This window comes from Mytilus californianus, unplaced genomic scaffold (assembly GCF_021869535.1).
Source record: "Mytilus californianus isolate M0D057914Y unplaced genomic scaffold, xbMytCali1.0.p SCAF_1, whole genome shotgun sequence".
Classification (NCBI taxonomy): domain Eukaryota; kingdom Metazoa; phylum Mollusca; class Bivalvia; order Mytilida; family Mytilidae; genus Mytilus; species Mytilus californianus.
This window is the reverse complement of record NW_026262581.1, coordinates 66,904,524-66,920,908: the sequence shown is the minus strand read 5'-3', so window position 1 is coordinate 66,920,908 and position 16,385 is coordinate 66,904,524. Positions and strand designations below refer to the sequence as shown.

Below are 16,385 nucleotides of genomic sequence, written 5' to 3'. Positions count from 1 at the left end.
TTGCTATATTCTTCCAAAAACTGAATTTTTTTTCTTTATTTTCATTTTTATTTTATAAGACAGAAAGTCAATTGCTATTTTGCATTTAACCAGCAGGAAAATCAAGTTTATAAAATATTTGGTCTAAAATTAAAAGTGCATTGCTTCAAAAGCAAAACCTATGAGGTATTTTATCATCAAAATAATTCTATGATGCAAATTCAAAAGTTTTCCCTGCATCTGATACCTTTCTGTTGTTCATTGATAGTAAATACAAGTAGAAAGTTGGCACAGCCAACCTATACTCCCAAAATCTACAAATTGAAGGATGGTCCCTATACCCTATACTGCTGAAAAATAAAAGTCATAGTTACCGGTATCTAAAAACCAAAATGATTAAAATAGTTTCTCTAGTGCCTTTATATACAGATTTTTTTTTTGAGGAACTCCTTAAAACAATTAGACAGGGGTTCCACTGACCACAGTTAACATACATATGATCCACAACATAGCCGGAAAATAGTTCTATTTCAAGATATTTCATCAAGATACCAAGCTTCTATATATATAGCTGTCATTAATCAGTGGCGGATCCTGGGGGGGGGGGGGTGGTTGGAACCCCCCTTTTTTTGGACGATCAATGCATTTGAATGGGGACATAATGGTTGGAACCCCCCCTTTTAAAAATGGCTGGATCTGCCCCTGATTATGTGTTGAAAATGATTGCTCATTAGAGTCTTATGAAGTAACACCTTTTTGGAAAAAAACTTGGGCAAGGATTTTGACTCTGGCTAAATTCAAAATATATCTCCAAGTGAATAAACAGTCCTCAAGAATAGAGATGTCTATATATATATTGTCTAGCTCTAAAATGCCACCAGGAAGCAAGGTTGTAAATATATTCACCAGACTACCACTTAAAAGATCTGCCATCAACACTTATGTACTTGATAAAATCAACAATCAGCTGAAGGCTAAAAATAAATTAAAATTATACATGTAGGCTGAAGGGTAAACTATTAAAAGCCCTATTTTTATTGGTGGCAAAATGTATAATTAATTTACTAAGCTACAGTACATTACTAATGGACAAACAGACACGAATCAGCATTATATAAAAACTACATCAGTTCAAACAGCTAGATCATGGACAAACAGACACGAATCAGCATTATATAAAAACTACATCAGTTCAAACAGCTAGATCATGGACAAACAGACACAAATCAGCATTATATAAAAACTACATCAGTTCAAACGGTCAGATAATGGACAAACAGAAACAATCAGCATTATATAAAAACTACATCAGTTCAAACGACCAGATAATAGACAAACAGACACAAATCAGCATTATATAAAAACTACATCAGTTCAAATGACAAGATAATGGACAAAAAGTTAAATCACAAAAATACTGAACTCTGAGGAAAATTCAAAACCGAAAGTCCCTAATCAAATGGCAAATTCAAAAGCTCAAACACATCAAACGAATGGATAACAACTGTCATATTCCTGACTTGGTACAGGCATTTTCTTATGTAGAAAATGGTGGATTAAACCTGGTTTTAAAGCTAGCTAAAACTCTCACTTGTATGACAGACAGGCATGAATCAGCATTCTATAAAAACTAAATCAGTTCAAACCACCAGATAATGGATAAACAGACATGAATCAGCATTATATAAACACTAAATCAGTTCAAACGGCCAAATAATGGACAAGCAGACAAGAATCAGTATTATTTAAAAAATACATCAGTTCAAACGACCAGATAATGAACATTAAGCAATATATTTTGTTCTTTAAGCCAAATGAGTTAAACAGATTTCCACATAAAAAATTCTCATAATTCTTCAGACATGGTACAAAGTTTCCTGTGGAAAATTAATGCAGTGGCATACAGGAATTATCTATGTCTCCAATCTAAAAATCCTATACATGTTTTCTTTCAAAATTCAGTTCTTTATCATAATGGTAATCATTCCATTTAAGGTACCAGTATATCTGCCAAATTTACATCATTCTAAATTGAAATGCATGTTGATTATATCCCAAGAGCCTCGTTAAACAAAAATATAATATCCCTAACAAAACAGTGCAGATTTAATGAAACCATTCTCAGGATGAGGTTTATATTGTATTACTTCTATTTTATGATATAATTCTCAGCACTATATCCCGAACAAGGACTAGAAAAAAAGAAGGATGCTTTAATTAAATCTCTCTTTCATTACCGATATTCTTCAGTTTTACAATAATGGAACTAGCGCTTCTATCTGTAAATTGTTACACCATTCAATTGATAGTTAAATCATTTACATTCCTATTCCAAAATTTATTAAACTTCAACAAAATTGATCTGTAGCATATTTACATCAAGTTTCTATTAACAAATAGCTGTATCTGACATATTTATGAGGACAGTAAAAGTTCCAAGTTCTACGGTCTGGGAAACCTAATGTTGAACATGCCATTTTAAAAGTCTGTGAATTTTGTAATTTTACTGTAACTTGAAAAATACATAGAATAAAATATGAAACAATAAAGGGGATGAGATTAGTCATAAATGCAACTGTTAAAATTTGCATGAAAGTTCTGGTCAAATAGTGTAAGGGTAAAATGAACCTTATCATTTTTTTATTCCTATAAGTTTTATATTGTGACTAGGTGTTATTGCAATAACATCTACATTTAGAAAACTGAATAATTTATTAAAGTAGGTTGAAGTAAGACTTGCTGTGTGATACATTCCAAAATAAACCTGACATCTGGATGGATTATCCTGTCAAATAGATTCAATGTACAGTTTTTACTGTTAACTAACTTATTTTTTCGAGGGTACTTTTTCTAGTGTTGATTCTTTGCTAAGCTGACTTTTCACTGATTTATTTTCATGAATTTGTAACTTGTAGATGTATTCATATTAAGAGAAGATCCATAAATCTTAAATTCTATTTTTCTACACATGAAAGTCACCAGAGTTTGCGAAAAGTGGTGGTCCCAAGGATTTCATTGTCACAATTTTGGTATTTAATGCAATAGAAATAATAGTGAGGACCAGCAGATTTTCTTCAAGGACCACCACGGAAAAAAAGATTTCGCAAACTCTGGAGTGACATATAAATCACTTGTGAAAATGTGTTGGTTTACTGTAAATATCCCTGAATTTTTAGTCTTCACAATATCTGTTCTAAGTCAAGAATACCACAGTCGTTTTTCATCATTCTATGTGTATTAACAATAGTATAGATCTGTCTTAAAATTTGTTATCCTTTATTCAGCCGTACAAGGACATATATAACCTTTAGACTTGAGACTTTTTATCCCAGAAATAATGTCATTAGTACATCTCTGCATGTATGTAACAAGACTAATTTACAGAGCAATGCACAACCTTTATAATTGTCTCACTTTATTCATTGGTAAAATAAATACAACAATTATTATTAATAACCATGCTTCATTAGTGACAAACATGCCTGGGGTTAAATCTCCACGGCTTCAGATTATGTAAGAAACTTATCAATTTGTTGGCATGGATTGGTGGATTTTGATAAAGGAGACTTGTGTTACATATTAATAATGAAATTTCTCATTAACTTTACAGTAAATTATTTATAATAATGAGTAAGCTTTTCAAAACAATTTTCGCCATTCTCTCTGAATAGTAACAGTTATGGCTGTTCAAAGATTGGTTATGACCTAAAATGACATGATGCTTTAAGGCTCATTAAACATGGATGATCATGGATGGAAGCTAAATATAGATAATTCAATGTCAAATGTGGTTAAGATTTTAAATTGATACATTTAGTAACAATGCAATATAAAGACTAGAGGCTGCAAGTAGTTTCTTCCCTTCGTCTGGATTATAATGCACTACTTTCAAGAGTAGGGATATATCTCCCTTCATCTGGATTATAATGCACTACCTACAAGAGTAGGGATATATCTCCCTTCATCTGGATTATAATGCACTACCTACAAGAGTAGGGATATATCTCCCTTCATCTGGATTATAATGCACTACTTTCAAGTGTAGGGAAACATAATCACATCCCATGATCTGATAACTTGTCTGACAACTTTATCCACCATAAAAAATAACATACTCATACCAAACATAAAAACAGTCATCTGTTCTTTCAATCATAAAAATAAAATAAAAGAATAAACATCATGGATAAAGCCTGATCTACATATATTTGCTGGTGTTTTCTGGTAACAGTGTTCGTTGCCATCTTATGTTTTGAAAGCACAAAGATGATCAATTTTGAATCAGTAAAAGATTTTACAAGGAACAATTATATACCTGTACTTGAATTTTAAATGGACATCTAAGAAATGGGAATTAATCTGGGATGTAAAGATTATGTAGAACTTATTCAATAAGTACAATCTTCTGATTGCTGTCCAATTGAGTATAGTTCAATGTTTTACAGATGACGACAGATATGATCCCATTGTCATTACCACAATCCTGTCCTCTTTTTATTAAATGGGACAGACCGACGTATTTCAAGGTTTGTACTCACGAGCCAAACAATAGGTGCCACATGTGGAGCAGGATCTGCTTACCCTTCTGGAGCACCTGGAATCATCCCTTGTTTTTGGTTGGGTTTATGATGCTCAGTCTTTAGTTTTGAATGTTGTGTTTTGAGTACTGTTGTTTGTCTTTTGTTTTTTTTTTCAATTTTTTGGCCATTATAAGCATTGTCAATTTGTTTTCGACTCAATTGAGTTAGTATACTGTGGATTCATTATTATTCGTTGGATACCAATTTTTGTGGCTTTGGTTGGAACAGGTGAACCTTAAATGTTCAACGAATAACAAATTTTCTTTAGGCTTATATGCAGACTTCTGCAAAACCACGAAATTAATTATCCACGAACATGCAAGTTTTCCATAATCCACGAAAATTGGTACCCATGAAAATAAATGAATCCACAGTATCCCTTTGGTATCTTACCTCTCGTGTATATAATAATTTTCGATTCACTAAATATACATCTCTTTTGAATATTGTCAATCTGTGAAACTCATCAAAGGCTATTACACATACAATAGTATTCAATATACTTTTCTAAAAAATACCCTTTCCAAATATTACTAAACAATAATCTTATGCATGTTTTATTTCAAAACTGTTCTTAATCAAATTTGTGATAATTAAATTTAAGGTCTATCTACAAAACATTATATCATTATGCATTGAAAAACTATGAATAGAAAAGCATTTCAATTACATCTTACGAGCCTGGAATATGATTTTTTTTAAATTGAAATTCACTTACAAGTTGTTATTATGTTAAAGTGAAATTACAGATATAAGAAGTCTATCCACTTTTGTACAGATATTGGAAAGCCCTGATTACTTGCTACGGAAACCCCACAAATCATTTGATCCAAATAATAAAATAGGCAGAAAACAATTTCATAAAGTGATGAACTTTTTCTGAATGTTTCATGAAAATCCAGTCAGGGGTTCAGAAGTAGTCACAGATACATTGTGCAGACTGACAAACACACATACTTGAGACAAGAGAGCTCCACCTTCTGTATAGGACTCTGTCTATCATATATCATAATTGTTATGCTTATTTGAAGAGAGGCATGTTGTATACCATTTAAGAAAATAAAACTTAAAAGAAGAATGTGTCTGAGGATACGAATGCCCCCGCTTAAGCTTGCTTTTCCAAAAAAAATGGGATGAACGGAAAGACAGATGGTCAAGGGTAACACTTAATGCCCCCTTCACCTCGCGTCGGGGGCATAAAAAAACAAAAAACAAACAAATAAACTCTAAGATTTCTTAACTTTTTGTTTGTCAATGTTACATATTTGTATTGTTTATTTGTTTTACACGTGTGTTTAGTAACAATCCTTTTGTTTGGATTTAATATTAATAAATATTATATAGGGCTCCTGTCTACGATTTGAAAACCATATGTTGACCTCTAGTTATCTTTGGTTTTTTTTGCTGCCATTGGGTTGCTGTCTTAGAATTGACATATACACCACATCTCCTTTTACACAAAATAACAAGGTAAAAAAGAAATATTGACTGTCTTCTAATCTCAGATTCTAGTATGCCATTAGTACCAAAGAAAGAAAGAAAATGTTCTTTCAGAATGATGACAATGATATTTTAACTTTAGTCATTCACTTTTTGTCATAAGAAATCTAGTTCTATAAGATATATGCCCTAGAGTCAACTAAAGAAGGAATTTATAAGATGAAATGTAGACCTTGCTTAACCCTGTATAATACTTTGTCTGGAAGATTCCTTTTAATTAAGGAGCAGCTTAACTTTAGATGGGGTTATGTTGATGATCTCACAGCCTAGACATGTTTATTATTGCTATACAAATATTTTTTTTTAATTTTGGGACACAATTACAATTAGGATTCATGTTTTTTGTATCAAACAGTACTACTCACGGGCCACTGCCACTGTTTGTCTCACATGTTCTTTTTGTATCTTGAATAGCATTGAAATAAATATTATGATTATCACATGACGAAATTTTTGTACTCGTATAAACTATCCAGGAATCTGTAACATTTTAAAAATAAACAAAAACAAGTTACAATTGTAAGATTTTTTTGTGAAAAGAGACTGATTATAATTGTGCAACTTGTCATTTCAATATATATCAATGTGACAAAGATTTAATTATTTTCACTTGTCTAAGGATGACACAAGTTTGGGCTGAATATGATCCTAACTGAGCAAGTTAATTGTTAGTTTTTATGTTGTGTTTTGTGTACTGTTGTCTGTCTTTTTGCCATGGTATTAAGATATAAGAAGATGTGGTATGAGTGCCAATGAGAAATATTGTCCGTTTGTTTTTGACTTATGAGTTAGAATAAACCTTTGGCATATCTTTTGCCCCTCTTTTAATGATCCTGACTGTACACTTATAAACAAGTTTTTGTAGAAAACACATGTGACACAGGTTCATTATGTCACTTAGAAAAGGACAATTCACTATTTTGAAATTACATGTTCAATCTGTTTTCTGTTGATAAGTTATGGGGTTTCTCAAGTGTTCAATTCACAATAATTATTCATACTTGAAAACAAATATAGAAATTGGTCAATTACTAAACACTATAATTCTTACTATATATTTTAAACAATCTAAAACAGAAGTGCATGATTTTTTTTGAAAACTAACCAAAGTACAAAGTACGTCAACAGTCTAAATGTATTCTGAATTGCTTCAATCAACTTTAATGAAATTGACTCCTTGTTTTTCTTCTATACAATTCAGTCAGATTAAATGAAGGTTAGTTAATTGATATTATATAACTATATTTTTTGTATTGATTACAGAGTTTGATAAATTCTACATACAATAAATAATGACACTTTGTTTTTCCTGTCAGTGCACAAGAAAATTGACTTAATGGAACGCAGTCCTGTGAGGAACAATCTCTAATTGCTTGGAAAAGGACACTTCACCTTTGGGAATTGTTTATATAGTTTGTATTATCTTACAAAATACCCCTTTAACAAAATGAACATTCTTATTACACATTTAGCATGATAAAACAGTTTGCTATTCAGTATGCATTTTTATCATAACAATTCAACTAGTATGTTGATCATTGTCATTTTGTTTAGTTCCTGGTTTGTCCCAAGTCTGTTACCTAGGAACCTCTAGCCGTTGTTAGTCTTGAGTGTTTTTTTTTATTTTGGTTCATTTGTATGTTTCTGAGTTTAGAGTTGGGGTTCAATTCACTCAACTAGTATACATTATTGTTTAGGGCTCAGCTGAAGCCTGCCTCTGGGTGTTGGATTTTTCGCTGTGTTGAAGACCCATTGGTGACCTTGGGGGCTGTTTTTTGGTCTTTGGTTGGGTTGTTTGTCTCTTTGACACATTCCTTGTTTCCATTCTCTATTCTAACTTCATGTGTTAAGAATGGGATACCAAACTTTGTAGATTTATACCAAACAGAGGCTTGTTTTCCTTTGATTTGTTATCACTAAATCCAACACCAAGCATTGAAAGTTTGAAATATCCACCAGCAATGATTTTTTTCAAAGGTCATGTGTCATTATTCACTATTTGTACATTTATTTTTATTACTATGAGTTTATTTTTTTGTACAGAATAATTGATTAATGAATGATTAGTTTTTCAAGGTGAAATTCAAAGTCCCAAATAAAATCCACAGAGGACAATAGCTATTGAATTTATTCAATTGGACAGGTCACCTTCCAAGAATTTAAATACCCTGACCAACACCAACAATTCTATTTCCATCTCAATAATTGGAACAAAAACAGTAAGATTATCTACCAGCTCACATACTAGTCAGAAAAAAGAACAGTCCTAAAAAGAGTCTTGTAATTCCGATAAGAAACTTGAACCTGTCACATAGCTTTAATACCTTACAATTAATAGTCTTCAGTTTAGGGTAAATTGATATTGTAAGTCAGTATTAAATATGTATGTGTAAGCCGCAAAGACAGTTTATTCCAATCAAAGTCCTAAAGGGGGGCAATTAGTAATTTCTTATATCACCTTATTATAGAACTTAAATATACAGTGGTTTCTAATGTAATTTGTTTTTATCTAAAAACTAATTAATATAAATTATCCAAGCAATATAAAAGTACATTCTGTAAATAGATTTTCAAAGAGAACTATCATCTCAGATGTTAAAATTCCAATGCAACTAAACATATCCTCTCAGATCTTCATCAGCAAAAAAGGAAAATCTTACTCCTTATCATTTCAATAAATTCTAAATACCGTAAATCATAATAAAGTGCAATTGGATTGTAAGTATGCTTTATTTTATCACCATGCACTTTCATGAATTGACTGTGGTTTTCTACAGCAGTTTGTTAAAATTTCTGACCAGTTGAACAGTTTGATTTGATAAAACAAATTGCAATTTGGTCAGAATTTTAAATAAACTGCAATGGGTGGAGAACAACACTTACAGTCAAGTCACAGTAACATGTGCTCTATGGTTCAAATTAGTCTGGGTCAGAGGTCATGGGCCTGGTTTTTCTGTGAAGGAACCTTTGATTTTTAACCTGTTTTTTCTCTTCAATCCTTTTAACTTCTTGAAGAAAATAAAAAATTAATGAAGAATCCAGGTCAATAATGTTTTATTTACTTACTTATGATTGATTGGTGTTTAACGCCACTTTCAGCACTATTGTGCTATTTCGTGGCAATCAGTTTTTATTGATAGAGGGAGCCAGAGTGCTCAGAGATAAACAAGGACCTTTGATAGGAAAACTGACAATCCTAGTCAGTGAAGATAATGGAGTCCAGCTAACACTGCCATGTGAGGGACTGAACACACAACCTCAGTGTTGACAGGCTAGTAATACAGTAGTTCTACTACTAACAGACCATTTAGCCACTGAGGCCCCCTGTATATACTTGTGTGAATCTGACTAAAACGATATAAAATATCAAAGTCAATCCTACAATTAGGCTATACAATCACACTTTATATACTGTACAATTGTGCAGAGTTACTTCCCTTAAACAAATGTAAATTTCTGTCTGTAGTTTTATTTCATATAATGTTAAATAAAAATATGGTGTATTTTAAAATCCTGACATAAAATCCCTACACAACTTGGCATAACTCTAAGCATAGGAACAGTGATTTTATTGCTACTCTTCATCACAAAGTCACATTGAGGTCTTCAATATGGAGGATCGACATCAAAGTAGTTCACCATAATGTAAATTCAAGACAGCCATTAGCAACTGTTTGAGTAGTATTATTTTCTAGATTTTACAGTAATGGCTGAAGAAATGCAAAAAATACTGTAAAATCAGCCCAAAAATCTCATTGCAAGTATTATAAACATCCATGTGGGTTTTAACACAAATGGGTGTATCTAATTTACACCTATTTATTATAATTTGATTTTATTTTAGGTAAAACATGATAGATGTAGGATTTCCAATTACATTTAATGGCATCCTGGTGTAAAATATGGAAATATGTTTACATTTTCATATGAAAAATGCAGTAAATTAAAACATAGGTATTTAAAAGCATTTAAATTTTCATGGATCAATGCTTAATGCTTCTAAAAAAAATTGATAATTTCTATTTTATTTTTAGCATGTAAGGTCAAGTAACAGATATACAATTCTTTAGATTATAATGTTAATTTGAGAATGTGTTGATTTGTGTTGTTATTTAAACATATAGTAATATTATGTAACTTTAAAAAAATGCTTTTTAATTTTGACATGAATGCAGAAATTATCATACATATGTATTATTTAAAGGTCTGCATGCAGAAACCTATCAATCTTCTTTGTGTTTTCTGTTAGTAAGATAAATATCAAATTATTAAAATACAATTTGACAAATGACTAAAATGGTTCATAAATAATTATCAATTCTGTTTAATGGAATTCTTAGTTATTTCCTCTATACTCTTTGTTACTTTATGACATAGCAAAAAGTTGTTTCCCAAATTAACTTGGGACTTCTTGGAATGTAAAATCATTGTATTTTATTATTTTATAATTAGGGTTCTATATTTACATTTAAAATTCATGAAATTTAACTACAGGTTTGGATGTGTTACTTTGAAATTATAAGTTTTGACATTGAATAACAAGTAACAATCTGATATCTAATTTAAGTGACAAGTTGCCTTTTCTTAATTATTTTGTATGTGTGCACCTACTCAGTGAGGCTCTACTTAAACAATCTTACCCAGCACCAAAACCCCTAGATGATATACTAATCACACAACTAGTTTAACTGGCAGCCACATGTTGTTTCTAGCCAGGGAAATTGTCAGTTGTTTCTTTACAAGATTATTTTTGTCAACTTAAGAATTTGATGTTGATGGGAGATCTTTATTCATGACCTCAGAGTAGCTGGCTGTTAAATTCATTTGAAACCTGTCATAATTTGAGGGGATTTTGTGCTAGATATACCATTATACATTTCAAGTACCAGTACATATATAATCATGGAGGTCCATGTGAACCTCATATTCTCTGGTTGGTTTTGTTATGTTGTTGAGTTTCTGTTTTATTGAATTTTACCTCTAATCTTATCCAAATGCTGAAGGACAGATGGATGATTGTACAGAAAAGGGACATTTGTAACAACAATTCAATAAAATCTATACATTTGTTAGGTTTTATCAGATCAAATCATTCAAGAAATCTTATCCTCCTTAACCTAAACAGACCACCAAGAATTCATTTTAATAAATGGCTAAAATTTGCTACAAATATGGTACAAAATTAAAATTTTCCTGTACACCTAAGCCTTCAAACTTAATAAAAATATCTTGTGTGCGTCACCTGATTCTGTATACAGTCGTGATAGAATAGCAGCACTTATTTTTGCTTCACGGTAAAATTTCGTCTAAATATGTAATTTGTGTTTGATTTAATTCCGTTGATATTCTAAGTAAGATGTTATAGAACTCCCATTACCATCTTTAAAATCAAATTTGTCAGACTTAAAATTTCACCAGTAAGGATAATAAAATTCCCTCGACTTTTCAAATCCTATATACATGTGAAAATTGCAGAATTATTATACATAATGTATTCATATTGTTACTGTAAACATGATTTATTGTAAAACTTATCCGATTTAGCCTGAACAAATGATCAGAACTGAACTAAGGGAAAGAAGTTTATCATATTAGAAAGAAATAAAGGCCATTTATATTGGAAATTCAGAGACAACATTATGCAATAGAAACAATGCCTACAGACGTTTCACTGAGATCAAGGCTTTTTATGGTAAAATCTTTTCATTTGCATAAATAATGCATGTTCCTTTACACGATCTGCCTCTTCACCATATAGAAAAAGACTCTGTGGGAATATTTCAAAACCATATGTGTACTAAAACACCTGTCTTTATTAAGAAACACATGATAAAAGTCATAACTAACCATTCAGTGAAACATTTCTTATACAGGTACACATCTTTGATTTTTTTTCAACTGAATATTGTTGGAGAATTGTTATATATTCTATATGAATTAACCTGCCAATAAGGGAAATTACTCTTTTTAAAAAACATGAATCCATGCACACAACACATGTTACTGGAATGACACTCATCAGGTAGGGTGGAGACCAAAAATTTGGAAAGCCAAAAATTGAAATTGTTGGAGAGCACAAATGCCAAAAGGGCCTATTCCGAACAGCCTTTTGATATTACACTATATAAGATCAACTGTGACAGAGGTAATTGTAATATCAGCTTTAAAGCACAATTAATTATATAATTTCATGAAAATTAACACAAAAAATATTTCATTTGAATCAACAGTCTGTCAATGGTAGTTTAAAATCATAAAGATAAAAAGAGGACATATTATGAAATATAAATTGATGACCATTTATTGTGGTCTTTTTTTACATTGACCAAGATGCGGTTTGTATTTTTCAACATTATGACCCTGTCAGATTTAAAAACAAAATAATGTTGATAATTCAGGCCACCTTCAATTAAGATTATGTTAATTAAAAAGGTTAGGTTAAATCAAAATTATGGCAATCACTTAGATCCATTTTATTTTTCTATTTCTTCCAGTGGCAAAAATTTCAAGCAGAGTGTGTATGAGTAATGACTCAGTCTGCTTAAGTTGCAACTCAAGAATCTATCATGCCCTTATCAAAAGTAATATTTCAATATCTTTTTAGGTTTTTTCTCATTTGCATGCAGTCTATAATTTTATTCATACATGTTGATTTCATTTTCCAATAATAAATCTGATATTTTCTCTTAGATATATTGATTTATTTTTCTGTTTCTGTTTCTGTTAATTCTCTTAATTAGACAGTGACCCTATTCCTCAAGATACATGTAACTTATATCACCAAGACTGTAATTAATATCTAAATTATTCACCATAACCTTCATTCCAAATCCAATAATTATGTAAAAAAGCAGAAATCAGGGGAAAATAATATTAAACTAATACATAACTAATTACATGTCCTGTGTTAATTGATCATCCCAAATACTCATCACCTCCATTTGTATGGTAAGTACTAATACTGACACTAAACAAAACAAATAGAAAATAGTTATTTTCAATTTGAATTATTCATCAAAATAAAGAATTCCTCTAAAGATCAAACAAACACAATTAAACTGATTAAAGATACAATTCCAAAGAGAATTATTGAAAGGTTTCAATTAAATAAAGACATTTCTTTTCTGTCCACAGATATTTATGAGAAAAACCACTCTTTAACAAATGAAGGTCTTTGGACAAAAACAAAAGATGTACCTTGAAATATCATACTCCAGTAATAATGGGGACTATGCTAAAGGATGGCTGAATATATAATACTATGGCAATAAAAAGGGGGAGAGGTTATCAATAGGGCAATAATTAGACATCATTGAGATGGGAGCCATATCTGTGGGCCCCGCTGACCTTGAACTTTGACCTAGGAAGTTGTACCAACAAACATTATGACACACCCTCTGGTGTTGGTTAATATACATGTCAAGTATAAAGTATGAAATTACGGTTCTCTAGATATAGAGCGGACACAATTTGTGACAGACGGACGGACAGACGGACTGATCACTATAGGGCGACTCGCCACTAGGCAGGGCCCTAATAACTATAAGCCGAAGAAAATTTGACACCATCATTTTCAACTGAAAGTTATGCACAGACAAACAATAGTCCACAAAACACTAAACAGAAAACTAACGATTGAACAACAGAAACCTTACATTAATTCTGGTGCTCTGAGAAAGTTAAAGCAGCTCCTATTTCACAGATCTTTAAGGTATTCTAATTTGAGGTTTACAGTAGTATCTAGTATAGTCTCTGACTTAAAAATGTTGAGGATAAAACCTACCTCAAGTAATGATGTGTACAAAGAACACGAAATATATAGGTCACCATGACTGAGTTTTTTCCAAACTTATTCAAAAGAATTAAAAACATTAAGCAACTCATGAACTATAAACCTATAATTTTTTCAGTTTTTGGGGGGTATGTTGATAATTTCACAGTTGTACAACATAATAAACAATATCATAATAAATACTGTATATAATTCCCAAAGATGTTAGCAATGCCACAAAAATATAACTTAAAAATGTCTTCCTACTACATGTATACTGACCATTGCTTTATGTAACATTTATGATCCAAGAAAATGAGGTCAAGGTCAGATAAACCAAGTCGGAAATAAATGTTCACCCTTAATACAATCATTCCATACACCGAATATAGATGAACTATTGCTTATAGTATAAAAGAAACAGACCAAACCATGGAAATTTTATATTGCCCAATGAAAACAGACATGTACACCTTAAAATCATTCCATGCATCAAACATAGTTGACCTATTGCTTATAGTATCTAAGAAACAAAGTTAACAAGGAAAACTGAACATTGACCAATGAACCATGAAAATGAGGTGAAGGTCAGATGATACCTGCCAGACAGACATATACACCTTACAATCATTCCATTCACCAACTATAGTTGACCTATTGCTTACAGTTTAAGAAAAATAGACCAAAATGCAAAAACTTAACATTGAGCAATGAACCATGAAAATGAGGTCAAAGTCAAATAAAACCTGCCAAACTGACATGTACATCGTAAAATATTTCCATACACCAAATAAATTTGACCTAATGCATACAGTATTAGAAAAACAGACCAAAACACAAAATCTTAACATTGAGCAATGAACCATGAAAATGAGATCAAGGTCAAATAAAACCTGCCAGACTGACATGTACATCGTAAAATATTTCCATACACCAAATAGAGTTGACCTAATGCATACAGTATTAGAAAAACAGACCAAAACACAAAAACTAAACTTTTACCACTGAACCATGAAAATGAGGTCAAGGTCAGATGTACACCTACAATCATTACATACACCAAATATAGTAGACCTATTGCTTATAGTATCTGAGCTATGGACTTTTCCACGAAAACTTAACCTTGTTCACTGATCCATGAAATGAGGTCGAGGTCAAGTGAAAACTGTCTGACAGGCATGAGGACCTTGCAAGGTACGCACATACCAAATATAGTTATCCTATTACTCATAATAAGAGAGAAATTAACATAACAAAAAATCTTAACTTTTTTTTTCAAATAGTCACTGAACCATGAAAATGAGGTCAAGGACAATGAACATACGACAGACTGAAACTTCATATCATATTAAGGCATCTATATACAAAGTATGAAGCATCCAGGTCTTCTACCTTCTGAAATATTAAGCTTTTAAGAAGTGAGTTAACGCTGCCGCTGTCGGATCACTATCCCTATGTCGAGCTTTCTGCGACAGAAGAGATAAATTTGTCAGGTCATTGACTAGGAAATGTCCGATTGGTTAACATATCAAGGTTTATATTCTATTATTCTTATGTAAATCATTGTATATATGCTGTCACATTTATGTATACTTAATATTCTTCTAATAAACTCCATCATAATGATCAAGTATGTAAAACATTGTATAAATCTATATATGTGACAAGATATATATTTTAATGTATTTGATATGTTTTGTGTTGTTATGACTGACAGATTTTATGATGACATATCTTCCCACATCAAACCTTTACAAAATACTATACTATCAATATACATAACATAAATTTTTATTATTATTATTTTTTTTTAATCTAGCTGTTATTGTCCAATAAAATAGAGATGGGTGTAGAACAAAGCAGCAAAATCAAGTTTTGTTTAAAAGCAGCAGAAGAAAAGTGATGAATTATGGGATAGGTGCAATACTATGTTTTTGAACCTTGTGGTATTAACAAATGTCTTTACGAGGTCATGATTCTATTTACAGGCCTTATTTGGTTCCAATAACCTGTTTCACGGTAATGTAAACTGTTTCCACGCTTTCTCCCAATGTATCAACGCCTAAATTACTTATCATAACCATATATTCTGTGGTAGATATACCTATAATTAGCCTAATGAGTAAAACAAACAATGATAAACAAATCTAGTTTTAACCAAAAACTGGAAATATTATGGGTAATAAATTCCACAAAATAAGGAAAGTGAAAGTTCAGAAAGTTCCAAAGGTTTTCATCAAGTAAACAAGAGACAGTATTTATACTTCCCTTTTAAACCTATATTTATTTATCACAATTATTGCCTCTCCAGGCATATCAGAAATATGGTGCTAACTTTTGTACTCCAATGATGATTTAAGTACATGGAATGGTTTAAATTTGCTGATAATTATAGAAGAGGATAGATTTAAGTTGTATAATTGGTAATTAAAGTTGCATATTAAAGAGGGTTGGAGTTTGCATTGCATTTCTTTTGGGTAGCTGTCTTTCAATCTTACCTTTGTGATGTCAAGAAAAAGACCACCTGATGCCTGATGATGTCTTGGAGAAAAAAT

The 16,385-nt window shown here is 31.2% G+C and overlaps 1 protein-coding gene across 3 annotated transcripts in view; it reads right to left on the bottom strand.

Moving 5' to 3' along the window:
* Nucleotides 1–16,385, bottom strand: part of LOC127723161 (neuronal calcium sensor 2-like) — a 104,970-nt gene that overhangs the window by 33,143 nt on the left and 55,442 nt on the right. The gene's annotated exons all lie outside the window — the stretch shown is intronic.